The 21,403-nt window shown below is 41.3% G+C and overlaps 1 long non-coding RNA gene across 2 annotated transcripts in view; it reads left to right on the top strand.

The window, feature by feature from the left end:
* LOC126234276 (uncharacterized) overlaps positions 1 to 21,403 on the top strand; it is a 242,931-nt gene that overhangs the window by 138,591 nt on the left and 82,937 nt on the right. For both annotated transcript variants that reach the window (XR_007544701.1, XR_007544702.1), the window contains 2 exons: positions 15,950 to 16,311; positions 16,803 to 16,973. This is a non-coding gene — a long non-coding RNA (uncharacterized LOC126234276). The remainder of the gene's footprint in view (positions 1 to 15,949; positions 16,312 to 16,802; positions 16,974 to 21,403) is intronic.

Below are 21,403 nucleotides of genomic sequence, written 5' to 3'. Positions count from 1 at the left end.
TCATAAATAAATTCAAAGGTTAAAATGTCACTGTACAAATCCATCGCGGAACCAGTAACACGTTGGGGGAATGAATGTTGGAAACTGACGGAAAGAAATATAAGAGACTTAAAACTTTAGAAATTGAGCACTTGAGAAGAGCATGTAGAATTCACTGGTTCGATCGTGTAAGAAATGACGAGATTAGACAAATGACGCATACCCATTATAGCACTGCGGATGGAATTGAAGGAGACTGTATGGTTAAGGCATGTCAAAACAATGGTTAGAATAATAGGTATCCAAAGTAAGCACTTTCACGGCAACCTCCTGGAAGAAAAATGATACCACGAAAAGTTTGTCTAAGCGGTATCCAAAAATGGATAGGTAAAGGGATTATAAGGGGTAAGGAAGAATGGTAAGATCGAGGCTTTAGCAACAGAGACGCGGGATGCGGCGACATCCGTAGGACCCCGCGACGAGGAAAAGAGAAGAAGAAATTATATGGTCTGTTCTACGCTTGCTGAATTACATTTGGTATGTGTAGCACATCAGAAATATCAGCTGAAACGTGTATACAAAAATTAATTAAATCCTGAAACAACACTAGAGTTCACACATAATCAATAAAAATAATAATTACCTCCACTATTTTAAACTTAACATGACATTGCATAGGACCTTATGTGCAGAAAAATGGAAAAAAAGGATCACATACATAATCAAATTAAAGTGCTGATACACAACAAAAACAATTGAAAAAGTAAAGGGTAATCCTTTTTGCTTGTTTTAATTAATCACTTCGAATATCGATTAAAACCGCTCATTAAACTAGACGGCATATAGTCATGCTTCTTCTAGAAAACGTATTTTTTTTTCAGTTGTGATAATATGTTCCACGTCATGGAAAGCTATTGCGAAACTGACACATACAACAAGAAAATAGCTAATTAATTATCTGTGAACAGAAACTGCTATGACACAATAAAAGCTGAATAAACAGATCAGTGCGTTCAGAAAATTAACCGCAATCACAGTCAGTAGCATAGAAATAACAAATTTAATTCCGTGCGTCAGTCACAGTAAAGAGAGATTTCCACGAGAATGTAAGTGCTAATTCAAACGTTCTAAATGTTTCCTTATTGCTGTATCCACCATCAACACTTGCAGGGCATTAATGCCCACATTAAACTCAGGTAATACCAGATTTCTCCTGCTGGAAATATCATATGTGTGATGGTGATACATGAGCAAAAACTTATGAGCAACAATTCTCCATCAATGCAGTTAATTTTAAGTACCAATATAGACGCTACGGCAACAAATATAGATGTTACGATAACGAATCAAACACGCCCCAGACGTTTATGGTCGTTTGTAGGATCCTTTCATGATATCACCAATAAACCCCCAATAATTATTTGCGAACCTATGTTGAAAAATAAAACTCATATTACAACATTAATTTTAAACATTCAAAGGCGGTAAATAGTATCGTACGACTCTGCATCGCATCGTGAAGAATTTCTGTGCCTCAGATTCAATTAATCGTTTTGCAGAACTAAATAAACTAGCACAGACACACAGTCATTGCCACGAAATTTCTGTCAACGCACGTACATGTGTGTTTATACTTTATTTATGTTCATATTTTTGTGTAAATACTTTTATAGACACAGTGCTCTTCTGAAATGAGGAGTGGTTCAATAAATGAGATTGACACAAACAGAAAAACATGCTCGAGCGTCAATACACTAACTGTGGTTGTATATGGACGGAATTTCAGGTAGACGTCATACAAAACGTAACGCTAGACAAGCTCAGTACTAGCCTCCAGTTTCTCAATTATAAAGTCTGCCAAGACAAATATTTTCTGCCATTGCGTAAACAAATACACGCCGTTCTCACTAAATGAAAAGATTCACAGGTTCTTTTTTTATTTTCACATCTAATGTACTTCGTTAGTCTGAAATAAAGGCCTGTTACCAAAAGTAAACGTAAAATGCACTTGCGTTACAAAATTTTGCTTACCTCCGGACGTGATTTCTGTAATGTTTAAGTCGAAGTGCAGCTTTATTCGTTCATTTCTATTGTTATACACGCATGGGAATTCGAAAAAATTGGTGGCATAATCTCCAATGTTTCATGCATCACTAATCTAATACCTTGATATATTTCCAAAACCTTGACCTTGTCAACTAAGTTAACATGGGATGTGACAACACAAAGCATCAAGCTCCTGAGCTGATACATGATCGGAATTTTGGGATTGGCACTACAGCTTACTAAAACAAAAGGCATGGAGCAACAGAGACCAATTAATATATGAGAGAGTATGGATTCACAAACAGTTCTTCCCATACACACACACACACACACACACAAAACCTCACGGGAAATGAAATCCGAAGTAAATCTACCATCTAAAGATAGATGTAGCCAATGTTTACACACATAATTTCATCTTTCCTCCCGCCGAATTCAGAGAACTCAAGAGAATTGCTTTTTCCTGATTTGCTAATAACTGTATAAGACCCGCTTCTCACACAAAACAGTAAGATAACATTGATGGGGATCTTCCGCGTTATATGGTCGTGATCCATGAAACTCCTTTGTTCCTGGCGTTTCGTCCGAAGCTGCGATGATACCTTCGGGGATGCAGCAACCCGACATCCAGTCGTAAAAGCCCTCATTGTTCGAACAGTAAGATAACGCTACTGCTGAACCTCCTCGCCCTGTTACAAGAACGTACCCGGGTTCTGAGCTAGGGGAGGGCACCTAACACGAGAAATAACATCGCTAACTAAAGGTACAACACTATTAGAAGAGCCATTTGGAATTTTCAGTTATAAGAAGAATAACAGCGAACGGCGAATATATTTTATTATTTCACGCCAAATGATATGTTCTGGTCTTCTTCATTCGCTATTAACTAATTTTTTCGGTGTATAAAGATGGAAATCTTCCCCATTTGCTTTTAACTGATTTTTTTTTTTTTTTTTTTTTTTTTTTTTGCGGTGTATAAAGATAGAAATCTTTCCCATAAATGGTTGGCTACAAGGCTTTTCGTTACTATCGTCGTAAGCTGATTGTGAGCTAGGTGCAGCAATGGGACGGTTGTGCAGGTTCACATGTTGCACTCTTTTCCGAAATCGCCAGAGGTGAATGGCAGTTACCTTTCTAGTAACGCTGTGCCACGTTCGTTTTTCTACCTATTCCAACTTACTCAGTCGCTAACGACTTGCGCGTCGATAAAATTTTAAATTAATAATAAAAATAAATATTGGCTGTAAATAATAAATATTTGTTGTGTCTACTTCCCACGCTCGTGCCCTTACGAAGTTCTCTTATGCTTTGGCAAAAAAAAAAAAAAAAAAAAAAAAAAAAAAAAAAATTCTGAATTAGGGAACGAGATTGTAAGAATGAAAAATTAACAATGTTGTAATAATGAATTAACATTCCATATAAAGGCTTTTAAATTTTTAAAACATGAGTTATTTAAGAAGCCATAGTAGAACATTCATGCATGATGTAATGCCAACGGACGTTTCAGGTTGAACAGGACATAGAAAAGTATATAGTGTGCTAAAAATTTCTCAATTCGAAACTCAGTTTCAAAGCCAATTTTTTCTTCACTAGCCTTCAAGTTACTCGTGTTCCCTGTACATATAACACATTCACTTTTTTCGTCTCTGATATGCTCTACTTTCACCCGTATCCTTGAGATCGAGTCATGTAGACTTGTGAAGAAAACAACGTGACAAAGCTTGCGCAGTCGACAGGACTAAGCTAAGGACGTGCCACATAAGGAAATTCTTGCTTGATAAGAGATGAGGAGTCACTCAGAGCATGGGAAATTATGTAATGTTATTTCCACTGGTAATTTCAAGCATCAATGAGTCAGAGATATACAGTTCACATATTAAAACCATAGGGAAAGATAACACTTGAATAATTACAGCAGTAATAATTCGGTCTCTCGAATTGTTATAAGTGTCAGTTAATAAAGAGGATCCGACAAGTGACTTAAGCAACTTTTTTTAAAAGCAGAGGACAGCTAGACACATCCGAATCATCCAGCACGACGCAATTTCGTAGATCTGCTGTGAGTGTAACTTTAGAGTTTAGGTATAAAATACACGTTACACAGCTCCAGAAAAAAAGAGACAGAGATTAAAGTTCTTCATTGTATTCAGTGCATTCCTAGAAGTAGGGAAAAGGACCCTAGACATAAAATCAAACTTACATAGATGGACGAACAAAGATAGTAATCTTGAAAATCCTTAAAGTTTATAGCATTTTGAGCAAATTATTTTGCATTTTTTGTAAGTTAAAATAATTCCTCGAGAATGTCTTTACGTTCTTTGACTACAAGTATTGATACAGGACGGCCAATATAATTTTTAAATCATTGCTTCAGCTACCATATGGTATTAAAGCAAAAATGTATAAAGTTAAAATTTTTTTTGTTTCTAATAGACAACTGAAAGTAAATTTTTGAAATCATCATACCTGGGAACACGTGTGTGTGTGTGTGTGTGTGTGTGTGTGTGTGTCAGTTAATAAACTTAAATCTAGAACAAAATTTAGCGAAATTATCAGTTCAAGAGTAAGGTACATGTACGTTTATATTTATAGTTGTAAGTCAGAGCAATGATAATAACTTCTATACATATTCAAACCTAGGGCAGGATAAGTCTGCTAGTTATTCTTGCGGCCATTAGTTGAATTTCTCATAATGATACCATCGTACGAAAGTTAGATCCATTGACATTCATAACGACAAGAAATTGATAGCGGAGGTAGTTGTTGATGTCCAACGTTTCTTAGTATTATCAACCGTGCCATTTGTCTTGTACTCACTAATGTATTTTTCACTTCTAATAATAAGCGATTTGTAAGTCCTAATAATCACTTGTATGATGGCCATTTCTGGATGTACATGTTTTTTCAACAGACAAAAGGCGCTTCAAATAATTTCAGTGGACAAATTTAATTCTCTGCTTTAGTCGGAGGTATACTAATCATTCTTGCACTGATTAATTTTATTCTCCAAAATATTGACAGCATACGATAGATACATTATTATTTACCAAAAAATTGTATTTTAAAGCCGAGGTTGTTGATTATGTTCAATGTACCTCGTGTCTGGAACTCTACCGCCCCACTAGTACGACACAACGAGGCTGTACGCTAACGTTACACACGCCTGATGCATGTGCGGTAATTGTCTGAGCCTTGTGCGATATTGAGACCTGCTGTCATTGACTGCCTGGAAGGTTGTTGATTTTTGGTCGTATTGCATATTGGTACGTTATCCTGACCATTGGGAGGCTTTGAGGAGTGTCACTGACGATAGCAACCCCTCTGTACTGCGGGTAGCCTCAGCAACTGTCTGAGGGCAATTGTTGAAAGGAAGTCACGTGCTTCCTTCCTCACACACATCACGCTATACTCCAACAAAACACAGCCCATCCAAAGGGCTTGCAGTAAGTAGTGTCAGCTACAGATTCCTCCTTACGAACAATACCTTAACAAATTAAACAAATTAAAAAACAGCTCGATGACCTGCATTCGTGATACGTAAACAGCGTTATTTTATATTATGAAAGCTGCAGACAACAGTTACGTGCTATCATGGAAAGGAAACCACCATGGAACCGTCCCCGGGATACTGCGCTTAATGTTATGGGTGAATGACACACTTACATGAATTTTTTAGCTACGAAAAATACTCACTTAAACCCACTTGCCACTGCTGTTTAAAAATGGCTCCGAGCACTGTGGGACTTAACATCTGAGGTCATCAGTCCCCTAGAACTTAGAACTACTTAAACCTAACTAACCTGACACCCCACACATCCATGCCCGAGGCAGGATTGGAACCTGCGACCGTAGCGGTCGCGTGGTGCCAGACTGAAGCGCCAAGAACCGCTCGGCCACGCCGGCCGGCTACTTGCCACTGCTGTTCACGTATGTAGACGTAACAGTTGTACCAAATAAATACTCCACGAAATACTTGTAATCACACATGCAGAGGGATGCTGCAGCTTTAGACTCTTAAGTGCAACCATTGGTGCCTAGAATAAGCCTCTGTAGGCTCACTCTCTTTTCTTAAGACGCAAAATTCTGTCGAACTAAATTTACTATCTCAGCATGGTGAAGGAAGGAACGGCTAGCTAGTCTTGCGCACAAAGAAGATTCGACGTTTACAACATGAAACTCAATTTGCACATGGCAAACTTGTTAAACTGTCTAGATTGTGTATTTGGTTGGATCATATTGTTTTTAATTTGCTCTGACAAACGAAACAAACGTTTTAAATGTTTGCCAAAACTTCATGAACATAAAAAATGTCAATTTGCATCAGTGGCTCAAAATCGTCAAACTGTAGTTGTCGTCATATTCAACTGGATGAGTTGATTCACAGAGCAGTCGGATCCAAGGATGAAAGTATCTGTTCATGTAACGTCGACACCGAGTAACACGACCACAGTTAGAGGAAACAAAAGTGAATAAGTGCTATTGGAGGATCGGGGGGCGGTGAATCAGTACATTCACTCCTAGGCACGTACAAGAAACCTTATGTACACTGGCCTGGTATGCTGTGTCGAAACGAAGGAAAATTAAATGAAATTGTACCAAAGGAAATTTTAACAATTCTTTTCCTGCACAGGAACCCATAGTCTAATCCGCAACTTCACCTCGCTAGGCAGCACTGCAGCTCCAAAGCAGCCTCATGCTATGTAAACCAAGTTGCGGAAAACAATGGAAATCTAGGTCCCTCGAAGACGCACACCGTTTCTGTGTTGTACTATACACCGAGGTCATAAATGTCGTGGGACACCTGTATGCACGCATACGGATGGCGATAGTGTCGCGTACTCAGTGTAGAAAAGAGCAAGGCACTGGCGGAGCTGTCATTTGCTCACAGTTGATTCATGTGAAAAGTTTCCGACGTGATTAGAGCTGCTCGACGGCAATTAACAGACTCTGAACGCGCAGCGGTAGTTGGAGCTAGACGCATGCGACAGTCCATTTGGGTAATCCAATATTCCGAGATCCACAGTGTCAATAGCGTGCCGAAAATACCAAATTTCAGGAATTACCTCTCACCATGGACAACGCAGTGGACGACGGCCATCGCTTAACATCCGAGAGCAGAAAATTTTGCGTAAAAGTTGTCATTGCTAACAGACAAGCAACGGTGAGTCAAAGTGGAACGTACGACGAACGTGTCCGTTAGGACAGTACGGAGAAATCTGGCGTTAATAGGACATGGCAGCAGGCAACCGGCGGAAGTGCCTTTGCTAAAAGGATGGCACGGCCTACAGTGCCCCTCTTGGGCTCTTGGCCCTGTCGGTTGGTCCCTAGACGACTGTAAAACCGTGGCCTGGTCAGATGAGACCCAATTTCAGTTGGTCAGAGCTGTTGCTAGGGTTCAGCTGAGAAGCAGACTCCACGAAGTCATAGACCCAAGTTGTCAACAAGGCAGTGTGCAAGCTGATGGCGGCTCCATAATGGTGTGGGCTTGGGCCGTGTTTGCGTGGAATGGACTGCATCCTCTGGTCCTACTGAACCGATCATTGACGGGAAATGGTTATGTTCGCCTACTTCGAGACCATATGCTGCCATTCATGGACCTCATGTTCCCAAGCATGTCACAGGATCATAACTGTTCGTGATTGGTTTAATGTAATGGCTCTGAGCCCTATGGGACTGGTCATCAGTCCCCTACAGATTAGTACTACTTAAGCCTAACTGACCTAAGGACATCACACACATCCATGCCCGAGGCAGGATTCAATAATTTGAACGAATTATGTGGCCACCCGGATCACCTAACACGAATCCCGTCGATCATGTATGGGACATAATCGAGAGCTCAATTCGTGCACAAAATCCTGCACCGGCAACACTAACGCAATTATGGACGGCTGGGGACTTCCAACGACTTATTGAGTCCATGCCACGCCGGGCTGCCTCACTACCCTGGCGTAAATGAGGTCCGAGACGATATTGGGAGGTATCGCTTAACTTTTGTCCCCTCCGTGTATACGAGGTGTGGCTAGAAAAAAACCGGACTAGTACTGGTGAAACAATAAAACGAATGCAATAAGGCTGAAAGTCGCGTGGCCTGTCACGTGACTCTCGCTCCGCCTACTGCTCGAGTTGCATCTGCCTCCTGCACTCAGTCTGCCCGTGGCGTCTGTTTTAAGTAGTTGACGTTTTGTCTGTGCGTCGGAAAATGTTGAGTGTACAGAAAGAACAGCGTGTTAACATCAAATTTTGTTTCAAACTAGGAAAATCTGCAAGTGAAACGTTTGTAATGTTACAACAAGTGTACGGCGATGATTGTTTATCGCGAACACAAGTGTTTGAGTGGTTTAAACGATTTAAAGATGGCCGCGAAGACACCAGTGATGACACTCGCACTGGCAGACCATTGTCAGCAAAAACTGATGCAAACACTGAAAAAATCGGTAAACTTGTTCGACAAGATCGCCGTTTAACAATCAGAGCAGTGTCTGAGTTAACAGGAGTTGACAAGGAAAGTGTTAGGCAGATTCTGCATGAAAGTTTCAACATGAACAAAGTGTGTTCAAAAATGGTTCCAAAGTGTCTCACAATTGAACAGAAGGAACGCCGAAGAATTATTTGTTCTGACATCCTGGAAAACATTGAAAGTGATCCCACCTTCTTACAAAATGTTATTACTTGCGATGAATCGTGGTTTTTTACTTACGATCCCGAAACTAAACGCCAATCGATGCATTGGAAAACTCCTGGTTCTCCACGACAAAAAAAAGCACCAATGTCAAAATCGAAATTCAAGGCAATGATGATTGTTTTTTTTTTTTTTTTTTTTTTGACATCAAAGGGATTGTGCACATTGATTGGGTACCAGAGGGACAAACAGTGAATCAGCATTACTACATTAGCGTCCTGGCTACCCTACGTGAGCGAGTACGGAGAAAACGGAACGATTTGTGGAGAAAAAAGTCATGGATCCTTCACCAAGACAATGCCCCAGCTCACAGTGCGTTGTCAGTGAAGACGTTTTTGGCAAAACACAACATTCCCATCTTAGATCATCCACCCTACTCACCTGATTTGGCCCCCTGTCACTTTTTTTCTTTTCCCTAAAGTCAAGTCAGCTTTGAAAGGAACTAGATTTGAGACTGTTGAAGCAGTAAAAGAAAAAGCGACGGAAGTAATGTATGGACTTACCGAAAATGATCTGCAGCATTGCTATGAACAGTGGAAAATTCGTATGGAGCGGTGTAGAGACCGAGAAGGAGAGTACATTGAAGGAGATAACATGAAATTGTAAATAATTGTAAATAAATGTTTTTTCCAGAATCAGTCCGGTTTTTTTCTAGCCGCACCTCGTACCTTTCATAACACCAGTGGTACAGTGAGATCGTAACATAATTTTAAAGACTTACAGGTGCTAAGTATCAAGGACGAGTAGAACGTCAAACAGGCGTATAACTCATCTTTTTTCAAGGGTATTGAGGGGGGGGGGGGGTTGGGTTGAGTGGGGAAGGAGACCAGACAGCGAGGTCATCGGTCTCATCGGATTAGGGAAGGATGGAGAAGAAAGTCGGCCGTGCCCTTTCAAAGGAACCATCCCGGCATTTGCCTGGAGCGATTTAGGGAAATCACAGAAAACCTAAATCAGGATGGCCGGACGCGGGATTCATCCGTCGTCCTCCCGAATGCGAGTCCAGTGTCTAACCACTGCGCCACCTCGCTGGGTCAAGGGTATTGAAACGAGAGAAAAAGAGGAGGAGAAAGAAAGAGAGTCGAGAACTGCAAAAAGTGATAGTAATGGGTGATAAAGGAAGAATACTGCACAGGATGCATTCATAGAGACATAAATCATATGTAAACAGCAACAGCACATTCTACTCCTTGCAAACATTGACGGAAACTGCCAGCACTTATAACTGCCAACTATAAAGCAACAAATAGCAATTCAGTGTACTCTGGTGTGTTGCTGTTCGCTTGTGGTTTCCCCACTAAGTACTTCTCATTGGAGAGAATAAATGTATCATCAAAATAAGTAGCGCATTTCTGGCCCATACACTGTGGTGTAGCGGTCAGCGTTGCTTACTGGCATGTTGCGCACTGCCAGCTCAGCCTGACCTCCAGCAATTATTTCTTCTTCACCCAAACGTTCGCCGAAACTTTGCTATCTTTGTCGTCTTTTCAAAAACTTTTGAAGTATTGAAGAACGCCAAAACCGTGTTGTAGAGTGTTCAGGTTGCAGGCCTATTCATGAATGCAAAAAAGTGCGTCTTCGTCGCCCAAGGCATAAAAATCTTGTGGCACCAAGTACATGGCGATGGAGTCCGTCATCATCCAGAGGAAATAGAGCAGCCAAAGATTTTCCGACTCCTCGGCACATTCGTGATGTGAAAAGTTTTCTCAGTATGTGCTCCTGCAGCCAGTGATTCATGAAGGATGTCCATACCAATACACATCACTTGCAAAGGATTACCGCAGGGAGAGCCAAATGTAGCTATAAAGAGGTGCAAGGGAGATTCTTCTTTGTCCTTAATGAGGCGCAAACATCTTCAATTCTAACATCGTGGATGCCGAGACAGAACTTCGAACAGGCACCAGTCGTTTTTGGCTAGACGTAGTTCTAGAACAATTCAAGAAGGTGATGAAAAGGTAACCTTATGATTCCCGAGTACTCTCTAAGTCCGAGATGAACATACAACCGAGGAAGAGCGCCTTATCTTTTTCTGGCCATCACTAAGTTCCTGCTTTATTACACTCCTGGCAATTGAAATAAGAACACCGTGAATTCATTGTCCCAGGAAGGGAAAACTTTATTGACACATTCCTGGGGTCAGATACATCACATGATCACACTGACAGAACCACAGGCACATAGACACAGGCAACAGAGCATGCACAATGTCGGCACTAGTACAGTGTATATCCACCTTTCGCAGCAATGCAGGCTGCTATTCTCCCATGGAGACGATCGTAGAGATGCTGGATGTAGTGCTGTGGAACGGCTTGCCATGCCATTTCCACCTGGCGCCTCAGTTGAACCAGCGTTCGTGCTGGACGTGCAGACCGCGTGAGACGACGCTTCATCCAGTCCCAAACATGCTCAATGGGGGACAGATCCGGAGATCTTGCTGGCCAGGGTAGTTGACTTACACCTTCTAGAGCACGTTGGGTGGCACGGGATACATGCGGACGTGCATTGTCCTGTTGGAACAGCAAGTTCCCTTGCCGGTCTAGGAATGGTAGAACGATGGGTTCGATGACGGTTTGGATGTACCGTGCACTATTCAGTGTCCCCTCGACGATCACCAGTGGTGTACGGCCAGTGTAGGAGACCGCTCCCCACACCATGATGCCGGGTGTTGGCCCTGTGTGCCTCGGTCGTATGCAGTCCTGATTGTGGCGCTCACCTGCACGGCGCCAAACACGCATACGACCATCATTGGCACCAAGGCAGAAGCAACTCTCATCGCTGAAGACGACACGTCTCCATTCGTCCCTCCATTCACGCCTGTCGCGACACCACTGGAGGCGGGCTGCACGATGTTGGGGCGTGAGCGGAAGACGGCCTAACGGTGTGCGGGACCGTAGCCCAGCTTCATGGAGACGGTTGCGAATGGTCCTCGCCGATACCCCAGGAGCAACAGTGTCCCTAATTTGCTGGGAAGTGGCGGTGCGGTCCCCTACGGCACTGCGTAGGATCCTACGGTCTTGGCGTGCATCCGTGCGTCGCTGCGGTCCGGTCCCAGGTCGACGGGCACGTGCACCTTCCGCCGACCACTGGCGACAACATCGATGTACTGTGGAGACCTCACACCCCACGTGTTGAGCAATTCGGCGGTACGTCCACCCGGCCTCCCGCATGCCCACTATACGCCCTCGCTCAAAGTCCGTCAACTGCACATACGGTTCACGTCCACGCTGTCGCGGCATGCTACCAGTGTTAAAGACTGCGATGGAGCTCCGTATGCCACGGCAAACTGGCTGACACTGACGGCGGCGGTGCACAAATGCTGCGCAGCTAGCGCCATTCGACGGCCAACACCGCGGTTCCTGGTGTGTCCGCTGTGCCGTGCGTGTGATCATTGCTTGTACAGCCCTCTCGCAGTGTCCGGAGCAAGTATGGTGGGTCTGACACACCGGTGTCAATGTGTTCTTTTTTCCATTTCCAGGAGTGTAATTTTGGAAACCATGCACTGTTGTAACGGATCGCCATTCTCTGCTGGCTGTCCAGACTGAGTCATCCGCTGGCGAATGGGCATTAGGGCTTCAGGAGTAGGACGTCACGGTGGTATACAAGAATGGGCGAAAACACAAAGATGCTGATTGCCTTTCAAGGAATCCTTCGATGGAACACAGAAGTTTGGACGAAATCTCCGGCATCGCTGCGTTAAATGAGATTCCTGCTCAACAGAGGGAAGATACAGAACTACTGAAAACTATAGGAGCATGGAAGAATGGGGAATCGATCAAGGGGGGTTTCCAGTTTTTAAACGGAGCACTCCATAGGAGGAACTATGATCCAGTGGGGCGGAAATGGTTTCATGGCTTCCCAACTCATCTGTGGCCAACGATCTTGATGAATTTCCACTTTACTGTAACATCTGGTCACCTGAAGACTCTAGACGAAATCAGACGCAGGTATCACTAACCAGGTCGCTACCGATCTGTCAGATACTATGTGAGCCACTATAAGGAATGCGAACCACGTAAGCACATGCCGCAATTAGCTCAAAGACATCTGGATCTGGTATCAATCCCGCCTGCAGCAGCGCCATTCCACCGAATTAGAATCGGCCACTCAGGGATTTCACCGAAGTCAACAAACAGGAATCGATGCTGTCATCAAGCTGTGCCACGGCTGTGCCGACTGCCGAAGCTCCAGAAATTGCAAAGTTCCTTTTCGAAGGCGTCGTTTTAAACCACGGTACACCCGGTATGATGATATTTGATCGTGGAAAAGCTTTTCGGTCGAGACTGCTGTCAGAGATAATTCCACGTTGTGACATCACCCACAGGATGTCTAACATCTACAAACGAGTGGCTTGACGTAACTCCTTAACTAGACATGGGCAGATATGTTCTCGATGTACGTTCATGTCGAACAGAGAGATTGGGATACAAACTGACCGTCGTGTTGTTCCTATACAAAACGGCGAAGCAAGGCATTACAGGCTTCAAGCTGTGCGTTCTGTTTCATACAGTGTCCCCGTTTCAACCTAACGATACTATGTGAGACATCTCATCACCAGGAGCAAATAAGCTCGCACACAGACTCCGGAAGTTCAGGAAAAAGACCGAGAGCGATAAAACGTCAAGTAAGATCAATAAGATACAGGCCAAAAAACTTGCAGTGGATTTTTAGGCTTTGGCGGATAATTAGACTGTATAAAAATTCACTAAAGCGCTACTTTGGGCCGCATCGTATCCTTCTACTCCTGCCGGACGCCAAATATGAAGTCGGGGATTGTGATCTTTCATGAAGAAGAGAAAAGTGCTGAGATCTCGTCCGTGTCCTCCCTGTATAGCCCTACAACAGCCCAGAGGCGTAGATTGAAGATGAGTATTTCGCGGAAACTGAAGAACCACTCGACGACCATGAAGTTTCCACAGGAGGGGCTACCTTCGACGCTCATCTCACTGAAGAGGAACGTAAAAACGCGACCAGCATACGGGCATCCGCCAGCGCCCCTATTCAGTGGACCATTGAAAAGTTCTAGAACCAGGGTGCTGTAATCGGCTCCAATTAGGACTCCAGAAAGAGCAGATTGCTGGTCCTCCAGTACAGGGAGTAATGATGGGATCTATGGTGCATCTAACGTGGTGTGGTGGTTGGCGTCTGCAGCTGGCGTGCTATGGGCCACCAGTTCAGACCCGACCACTGTTATTTGTTATTTCGTATTTACCATTTCTGGAAGATTCTTGAAATATCTTACGTTGGTAATTTTTGTATATTTGGAATATTTTGTATGTATGGAATATTCTATATTAGTATAAATAATTGCACTCTCTATCCAGGACGTCAGTTCTGTTCTGTTGTAAGTAATAAACGTCCTTTCAGTTCTAAGTGTTGTACCTCATCGACGACCCAACCTTCAGATTTGGATTTGAGTGTGGTTTCAACGTGACGATAAGGCTACTATCTTGAATTCAGATTTTTCAGTTTTCAGAAACATATTCCATAGATTATAACAAGAAGTTAATGAAATTACTTTGCAGTGCTTGTGACACAATACCAGGAACCATATCTCGATTTTGAAGCGCTATCTGTTACTACTTTAGACAGTGACGTCGCTGCAGAAGGCGCACAGTGCTGAAATCCCTGCGTGGTACAAAATTAGACGTGCTGATCTGAAACATATGCAGTTGTAATGGATTTTAATAGTAGAATTTTGCTAAGAACTGTACCTCACTAAAACTTGTTATATTCGAAACTAGTAACCGTTTCTTGTTGTTGTTGCTTCGAAGTAGTACACTTATTTTTAAAGGAAACTCTAAGGGATTTGCCGGCCGGGGTGGCCGAGCGGTTCTAGGCGCTACAGTCTGGAACCGCGCGACCGGTACGGTCGCAGGTTCGAATCCCGCCTCGGGCATGGATGTGTGTGATGTGCTTAGGTTAGTTAGGTTTAAGTAGTTCTATGTTCTAGGGGACTGATGACCTCAGAAGTTAAGTCCCATACTGCTCAGAGCCATTTGAACAATTTGAATCTAAGAGATTTATAGTCAGCATCGCAAAATATTCAATTACTCTTCAGGCATTGTAATCGTAATAAGATAAGTGATTTTTCTAAATGTCTTGTCACAGTTTACCCAATAATGTTATAGCAATAGGTCCCTTTTTGTCTCATAAAACTGATTACACGTGAAGGAAGTCGAACGATGAGTATGTTTCAGTACGAAATATATATAAAAATCTATGTTATTAGCAACTGGGGCTATCTAGGGCGACTGTGTTACAATGTTATAGATGTATTTTCTGCAGACAACCATAAATTCAGACATCTGTGCCATCTACAAACAATACTCAATAAACTTTCAAGTATCTAAGAAACATGAACGCATTACGGATGTCAGGACGTGTGGTGTCTCAACTAATCTACGTGTAAATGTAAAGGGTAATTTTGCCAAGGTTGCTTTGTGGAAACGTATTCAACAGTCGCAACAAATTCAGTACATAAATTATTAAATTTTATCTGGTTCTATGTGAGAAATCTCATACCAATGTGTAGTGGTTAATCTATGATAGAGTTGACAGTAATCACTGAAGTTTTGGCTACGGAACGTCTCTTTTACTTTCAGCCGATATCGTCTCTTTATTCACGCGGATTTCGTGATGAGGAAGAGGGGGCTGCGGTCAGAAAACTGTAAGAGATCTCATCGACCATATACAGATGAAATGTCTAGGAGGTGATATTTGAAATTTTGTTTTGCAAAATACCTCTAAGAATACAAATAGTAACACGAAGAGCATATCTTCTGTGATGATAAATCACATGTCACGGAACACAGGTACAGTTTAGGACGAGTTCGTTGTAGAAGTTTCGAAAGTGAACTAATAGGAGTTTGACTGTAGTGTGCTCTTTGGTGAAGTGCTTTCCCAAATCTAGGACTGCGGTGTCAAAGCTGTTAGTTTCGTTTGCTGCGAATAGTGTACGACTTTCAAGACTCGTCACTGCAGGACAACGACGTAGCCAGGTTCCGTAACTAAACAATGGCGCGTCTTCTATGTTTCCTGAAGACGTAGTCTCTCCGAAAACTCGGAAAGTAGACGCGAAAATATTTTGTCACTGAACCGAACCCAGCAAGAATCTTGGTTGCGACACTGCGCCAACTGCGAGGATATACATTATTCTCTATTACTGAGAGGCAATTTTTTTTGGGATCTAATGATGATTGTAATACGATAAAGCAACCAACCTCTAATAAATATCTGTTTCAGATGCCATGCACTGTACGTACGAGCAAGAGAACAAGGAAATACTTAAGCAAAAGGCAACCTGAACCGCATGATGATCAACGAAATTGTCGATTCAAATTAAGAGCCACATTCGTAAATAGCAGAAATGCTTGTTTTCAAGAAGGAGAAGGTTCAGGAGCTTCGACTTAGAAACACTTTACATCGAAAGCAGATATTCGGAGATGAAGGGAAAAAAAGCAGAAGGCTGCATTACTATTCTCAAGTAACAACAAGGACAACAATGGAACGCAAGTTCATTACTACGGAGAAATATGTCAGACCATAATTAACCCTCAACAAATATGAATTCGCCAATTACTGGGCAAAATTATGTGGTTCCGAAGGTAATATGTTCTTACTTTATATTCCAAAAGCACTTAACAATTTAAATGAGTTTAGTTAACTTAGAACTGAAATATGAATCTTGAACTTTGCTCGATAGTGTTACAACTTAACACACTACGTTTCAAGGACGAATAAAATTGTTTCTTTTCTCTGTATTTTAATTAACCTATAGACAGATTATCTGGATAAATTCCAGTTCCAAAGCGTTTTTCTTTTCTTCAAAATTTTATTCAGTAAATAATGTTTCACAGAATAAAATTTAATAGTAGTAAAATAATACAATGTATAAGTAACTGTGCATAGTGTAACACATGATCTTCAGAACGGGAAATAACAGGGGGAACGTCTTCAACGCTTTGTGCAACTTTTTTTCACATGGGAACAGGACTTCGTGCATGCAAAACAAAACACTCTGTTGTTCTTGTTTTCTTCATCTTCTTTCGGTCTCCAGAACAAATGAAGGTACAAGAGAGATATATTTTTCTTCCAGGTGGGAGGACGCTCATTTTGACGTTATGGAGAAAGAAGGACTTTTATTTGTCCTGTTACAATTCCAGCAAATTACCAGTCAACTGATTTGCTATTCAGCTATTTCGCAGCATGAGAAGTATACCGACGAGTAGCTGCCACACGAGTAAAGGCAGAAAGACACCTACGTCAGGTAGGTAACATTTGATAGAACTCACATTCTTAGTTGGGTTACTGAACAGTCGTCTTGTATAGAAAGTACATCTCGATGAAATATGTGAAGGCGTAGCTGACTTAGTAGAAGATCCATTAATGAGTAGAGCTTGGCTTGTCTGAGAGGACAAAAAGAAGCACGAAAATTGATATGTGCTATCAGAGATACATTCTTGCTGGACAGCGACGAAGTCCATCTACAGTACGATACTCATCATTACTGACTCGTGGTAAAAATAAAACAGGACCACACGAAGAGCTACCCAGCTAGTCCCCAATATATTAAAATACCATGACAGCAACTGTAAACTAAAGCGGTAGAAACAGAAAGCTATTGAGTAGAGACATTAATATTGTGAGACATTTGAAACAACCGCCCGTCATAGGACGCGATCTGCTGACTGCGATGTTCAAACAGCACTATTTTCCTACAGTTCTGATTTCCTAGATGTAGACGGTGACTCATACTCCTCTTCTGAGTGAAATATGGCATAAATGGACGAAATATTTAAGCGATGTACATCATTCAAACAATTCGTTGACTGAATCTATTGCAGTAAATACGTTCGGTGGAACGGATAGACATTTATTTTATACTACTTCTCATAGCTGCACTTCTACACCATTACAGGTGAAAGTGAATCCAGCTATACTGTCATTATTCGATGCTGTCTCGCGAAAAAGACGTGAACGGGAATAAATTCTTCAGAACACCTAGAATCTGAGCAAATGAGGACAATTTACTTTGAACCGTCTTCCAAAGAAGGGACGATTACATTTTAAGAAGTCAATATCAGCCGCTCAGAATCAAACACAATACTTACATAAGGAATATTAACGAGCTATGTCTTTCTGTGTGAGGTGCCTACATACGAAGTCCAAGATCTGTAGTGTTATTTAAAACAATACTGTTGAAACGTATAAGTAAGTGCCCATTTGACGAAGTACTTATTTAGATCTTGGGGAAACATACGGGCTACGAAAAGTCTCAAAGAAGTGTTCGACATTTGTTTCAGTAGCTTTGAGACTAACAGTATTCCAAATGTGTAAAAAACTGCCATCGAATGCTGGGTAATCCACAGGATACAGTAAAAGCGATATGGCCAGCCAGTAAAAGTGTAATTTTTACTTTGTTGTTCAGGGTAGTAATTTTCATTATTGTCTCACTAGCGGCAAACCAACAATGTATCACAATAATTTTCCTGGTTAAAAGGCCAGTTATTTCAATGACATTTGTCGATAACAAAATATTTGTTACATGTAACCAGTAATGATAATATGAGATATCGAAATATTTCTTTTCCGGAGCAGCAGATGAATATTTACCCTCATTACCCCTTCAGAACAGTTGTGAAGAACGTCCTCTTCACTTCTCAAGTCATCGTTGGTGATGGCTGCTAATTGATTTCTAGATACGTCGCTTTCCAAGGATTACATCTACTCAGATAATAAGAGAACTCCCTGTAGAAAAAGGAAATCTACTCAGATAATAGGAGAACTCTCTATAGTAAAAGGAAATTAAACCTTCAAGGAACTTTACTATTGGTCAGAATGCAATATGCATACACGGTATCCAATAAAGTGAATTTCAATTTGAAGAGAGAAATCGACACTCTTAAATGAAACGGAGATAGCTCCTCTACAGACCGCGTAACAAACAAAACATTTCTAGGAGTGAACACTTATTCTCAGTGGAAGTGTTATGAACATGTAAAGATACTCGCAAGAAGAATTTCATCAGCATTTTATATACCCTTAGAGTCCTGTCATCAATGTGAACAGAACAGTCTTTTAATTACTTATTATTCATATGTACACTCAATTTTTAGCTGTGGAATTGTTATATGGAGAACAAATGCACAAAGTATGCACATAGTTTTGCAACAACAGAAAAGAGCTACCAGAATAATAACCAAAAATAGAAATCGATATCTTTGTAAAAATCTGTTCAAAACAGAGTACAATTATCAGTTAGCTGTGCACGTCAGAAATAACTTTGATAATTACTGCACAAAGACCTCTGTTCATTAGTGTGAAACAAGACGTAGGTTGAACTTACATTTACCGCGAAAGGAATAGCATAAAACTCAAAAGAGCAACTTCTGCTAACGAATACAGTTGTACAACAAATTGCTCGAGGATGTGAAAGAGATTACTAAAACAAACCTCTTCAAAATGCATTTAAAATGTATCAGTTACGCAATACATTCTGTACGTTGAATACTTAGATAGTGCAGCGTTGAGAGCTGGGAAAACGTGTAACACAAATAAATAACAGCAGTAATAATAAGATGTCTAATCATTTCGCATAATATTTCCTCACTATATTTTTTCTTTCCTCTTTTTTCCTTTTCTGGAAAAACTTATTCCCGAATCTTTTCATTGTTTATTATCTTTCCGTGATCAAAATCTTACTTGTCATAGAGGAATGCTGACTCAGTTTTTTGTACTGAAAATGGGAAGCTGCGGAACACAAAATGGAAATGAAATCACCTGATAGTTTGTGTTGTGCAACTTTATGAAAGAATGTATGTACGAGAGTGTGTGCAGTACTGGGAATGAGAATGAATGAACAATGTAGCACTAGTCTTCTGCATTATAAAATCATTTGATTGTAACACGGTATTGAACTCTAGGGATAAAAACGAATGAGGTAGCACAGTTCTAAGTGGACTACCCTTGTATTCGGGAGATGCTGGTTCCATACTTCATCCAGCCATCCTGATTTTCGTTTTCTGTGGTTGCTCTAAATTACTTCAGGCAAAGCTGGGATGGTTCCTAATATAAGGCCATAGCCGACTATCTATCCCCTCCTTAAATAGAGCTATGTGTATGTAAATTCCCGTAATATGAAGCATGTTATTTTTATTATTCTTGAACTGTTATACAAAGACACGACTAGCATCCTTGTAAAAGTCATGTTTAGATGAATAAAACTACTACTATAATAATACTAATGCTACTACTACTACTATCACGTGTTCCTGAAACGGGAAATGTTGAGTATTCCAGAACCAGTCATGAACTATACGGGATGGACATATCGCTGACGACTGTGTATTATTTTGATCACCAGCGCCACCGACGTGGATGTGGCAGACAACAGCTTATTATGAATCATAGGATGTTTATAAACACATTTCTCACACACATTGCTCATTCAAGGCGGCCAGCTGTCTAAAACATAAACTTCGAACTATTAATTCTTTATCTGAAATATAGAATTTAGGATCTATGCGCCTTCTAAAATTTTTAACCCTTACGATTTGAGGTGTCCTGTCTCGTTACCAACTATTTTTCGCATCTGTGTTACTGCTGGTCCCATTCTGTAACATTCTGTGTGGTGTCTGTTTGTTCTAAGCCATGTCTACCTACCACTTTCACGCAATGACGCTCTGAGCGTGTTTTTTAGGGAATTGACTAGTTTGAACCTGGGACCTGTTGCTGGTAAGGAGACGCCAGACCACACATGACATGTGGAATTCAGAAGAGGTCAGTGAGACTAGCGATGATATAACCAAATACTTAATGATTTCAGCGTCAGCTCCACTGCACTCCCTGTAAAAGAATCTTAATACTAACTAAATTTAGTGGAAAGGGTTCAAGGCTTTCCTATTTTTAGTTAGCTGGTAAAATAACGTCGAAAAAGCAGTTAAGTTTACCATTGGAAATTTTATTCTACCCACAAAACGTTGTTTATAAATTGCACTATTGATAAAAGGACATGTTTTAATACAGGATGGTAAAAACCGACTGCGTTCAACAAAAATGTTAACGAATATTCCCCGAGTGGGTTTCCAAGTTCTACAATGGATCGATGGATGACCTATGCCATATCACATCTATAATCTAGGTTTAATTTAAGTTTCACAAAAGAGAAAACTATCAAAATGGTCTACAGTGACCCTCAATTATCTTTAATTACTTATCTAACTTGTCGTAAATTACAGTGGCTGATATGGCTTCTCAATAATTATATAACAGAAAAATCATCGCGTTTCAGATTTTAACTTCACGTAGCAAATGTGAACACCATGAGATTTAATTGACGATCGACACTAGTATTACGTAAAAAGGGGGTGTAACAGATGAGACTTCTGCAGTTCTGAGTGAAGCTTTATGCGCTGTTAGGCGGCATCGCGTGCGTTCATTACCTTGTCGTTGGTTAGACAGTGTCAGGGGGCGGCGGGCGGCGGGCGGCGCAGCTCCATACTTTTCGCCGTCTCGGGAGCAACTCTCACCTAACTTCTCCTTACTACAATTTACCGAAGTTGGTTTAAAAAAAACTATCTGGCTGTGTTTTCATCTGACCAATCAGGGTCTCAATGTTAACCTTAAGCTCCGCCTACAAAAATTCTGTCTATCCAATGAGAAACGTTATACTTTTCGTGGTGGGGCAATGTTTCTAAC

This window comes from Schistocerca nitens, chromosome 2 (genome assembly GCF_023898315.1).
Source record: "Schistocerca nitens isolate TAMUIC-IGC-003100 chromosome 2, iqSchNite1.1, whole genome shotgun sequence".
Lineage (NCBI taxonomy): Eukaryota > Metazoa > Arthropoda > Insecta > Orthoptera > Acrididae > Schistocerca > Schistocerca nitens.
The sequence above is the reverse complement of the archived record's forward strand: the minus strand, read 5'-3'. Positions and strand labels throughout refer to the sequence as shown.